The following is a 3,180-nucleotide window of genomic DNA, read 5'->3' as shown; positions in this document are numbered from 1 at the left end:
AAGCCTGTGCGTCGGCCCGCCAGCTGCCCCGCGTTTAAAACTCCGAGCCCTAGCATGAGTTGCCCCCTTCTGATTGGCTGCGCCGCGACCACCAATCACCGGCTGCCACTCGGTTTGCCTGGAGCGCACAGGCCAAGAAAGAGTGCGGGGGAGAACAAAGGCGGCTAGCCCTGCCCATGGGGGCGGGGCCTGGGCACTCCTAGGGGAGGGATTGGCTGAAGGCCCTCACCCTTTGGCCAAGCTAGGCAGGAAGAACACGTGTAACTCAGAGGAGTGGTGGGGCTAGGACTTTCTAGGGTCCCGCCCGCCCTTGTCCGGGGAGACTGGAAACTGAAGTGGACAGAGCTACTCTTTTGGAAAAAAAAAAGAGAGAGAGAGAGAGAGAGAGATCGGGGAACCTGCCTCTGCTCCCATGTTCTTTGGCTTCTTGGCTTTCCTGTTTGGGCATATAAAAGCTTGAGTTTCTTTTCTGGATGTTAGGTTTGGAGGGAAGGAGTACAGAGCTGGATGTGGTGACTCACGCCTGTGGAGGCAGAGATTCATGATTTCTAGTGAGATCTTTTCAGAAAGGAAGGAAGGAAGGAAGGAAGGAAGGAAGGAAGGAAGGAAGGAAGGAAGGAAGGAAGGAAGGAAGGAAGGAAGGAAGGAGAAAGCAAAACTAGGACTCCATGACTTAGTCTAGGATTTTTTTTTTTTTTTTAAAGAATTAGATAAACAACCTAGTGGGTTAGATCTAACGATAACAGTGACTGTTTTGGACAGGAAACTAGGTTTGCATACCAGTAAAGAAGCCTGTGCTGGTATTAGGGTTAACACCTGTGGATTAATAGATCCGAAGAGATATAGCAGACCACTGAGGCTAAATAAATAAAACACCGAGTCTAGCAGTATTTTCTTACATATACAAGAGGAGAAAGTGATATATATATATGACTACTCCCCTGGGCCGTCATTTTAACACTATTAGGCTAGGTTCCTAGGACAATTTGAATGTGTGTTTTCTTTTGCTCCTGAAGAGTTCTCTCTAGAGAAGTGGCCCTTTGGGAAAGAGTTCTTACTATTTAGATTGTTTATCTACAGATGGTTCTGTGACACTTCTGGCATACATGTCCACAATCAGAAGTTCAGATTTTATGTCTTGAAAACTGAGACCAGACAGGCACAGAGCCCACGTGCTCTGGCTCATAAGGTTTATGATCAGTCCTATTACAAAACGAGATGACAACAGTTTCTTGTATTTCTGAAGAACTCAACCATGGCTCCAGTTTTGTTTTGTTTTGTTTTTTTAATTCTGATGTAACTCTTTTCAGTAGAAAGAGAAATAAATGAAGCTGGGGCGGTGGTGGCACACGCCTTTAATCCCATAATCCCAGCACTCAGTAGGCAGAGGCAAGCGGATCTCTGTGAGTTTGACGCCAGCCTGGTCTACAAGAGCTAGTTCTAGAAAAGGCTCTAAAACTACAACGAAACCCTGTCTCGAAAATAAAAAAAAAAAAGGAAGAGAAATAAATGAAGCCTAAAGAAATTGATTTAGCCCAGGAATTCAAGACCAAACTGGGCAAGATTAAGTAATGCCTTGTCTCAAAACAAAACAAAAAACAGATATACATACAACCCAACACAAAAAAAAAAGTGTGGGTGCTATGCACTGAATATGAGTCATCTCTCTAGCCCCTCATTTTTATTTCATGTGTATGTATATATTGCATGTATGTCTATGTACTACTTACATGCCTGGTGCCGGAGGAGGCCTGAAGAAGGTATTGGAACTCCCATAACTGTAGTTACAAATGGTTATAAGCCATCATAAGGGTGCTGCAAATCAAACTGAGGTCTTCTGGAACAGCTGAGCCATCGCTCCAGCCCCCTCACTTTTATTTTTAAATGATATGTTATGTAGGTGTTGGATGGTGCATGAGCACAGGTCAGTAGAGGGCATTGGATCATCCCCCTGCGGCTGGAGTTAGGTACTGTGAACCATCTACCGTGGGTGTTAGAAACTGAACTTCAGGTCCTTTGCAAGAGCAGTAAGTGGTCTAACCATTAGGGCCATCTCTCCCACCCCAGGTTTTATTTGTTTTCTGTTTTCATTTTGGTTTTTAACAAGATCTCACAACATATCCCTGGCTGGCTTTGAATTTGCTATTTAGACCAGGAAGACCTACAACTCAGAGAAATTAGCTAGCCTCTGCTTTCCCAGGGTTGGGATTAAAGGGTGGGTGATACTATGTTACAAGTGTATCTTCATGGAAGCTAGCTTTTTCTTTCTTTTTTTTTTTTTTAAAGATTTATTATTTATTATGTATACAACATTCTGCCTCCATGTATGCCCGCACACCAGAAGAGGGCGCCAGATCTCATTACAGATGGTTGTGAGCCACCATGTGGTTGCTGGGAATTGAACTCAGGACCTCTGGAAGAGCAGGCAGTGCTCTTAACCACTGAGCCATCTCTCCAGCCCCCGAAGCTAGCTTTTTCTTGACAGTCCCACTTAGAATTGTAAAATACACTCTGGGACCTACCCTCAGAACTAGCTGCTTAGAAACTGTCTAAGGCTACCTACTATATACCTTTTCTTCATACTCAGAATATGCTATTTTAACTGTGTTTCCCTATGGCTGAGTATTGACTGCTTTTGATGTCATAGGGCAAGGTTCACAATTAGGTATGTTCAGCTACTTATCACACAGGGTTGACAAATCTGATTTTTTTTTCCCCTGTGGAGGGTTGCTTTTGATAAGCTATTTCTAAATTTGTAGAAATGAAGAATTGGCTCAGTCATTTCCTTTTTATGCCTAGGGTACAGGCCACTGATTTTTAAAATCTCATCAGTTGATTTAAACCTTAAGTTTTCTTTTTAATAGTGCTGGGGACCAGTCCAAGTCCTCATGTGTGTGTACTCCATTGAGCCATAATCCCAGCCTTTAAGAAGATTAAACTAAACCGGGCGATGGTGGTGCACGCCTTTAATCTCAGCACTCGTGAGGCAGAGGCAGGTGGATCTCTGCGAGTTCAAGACCAGCCTGGTCTCCAGAGCTAGTTCCTGGACAGGCTCCAAAACCACAGAGAAACCCTGTCTCGGAAAAAAAAAAAACAAAAAACAAAAAAAAGAAAGAAAGAAAGAAAGAAAGAAAGAAAGAAAGAAAGAAAGAAAGAAAGAAAGAAAGAAAGAGAGAAAAT

This window comes from Alexandromys fortis, unplaced genomic scaffold, assembly GCF_014885135.2.
Source record: "Alexandromys fortis isolate MF-2015 unplaced genomic scaffold, M_Fortis_MF-2015_v1.1 scaffold_177, whole genome shotgun sequence".
Taxonomy (NCBI): domain Eukaryota; kingdom Metazoa; phylum Chordata; class Mammalia; order Rodentia; family Cricetidae; genus Alexandromys; species Alexandromys fortis.
This window is presented reverse-complemented; position numbering follows the sequence as displayed.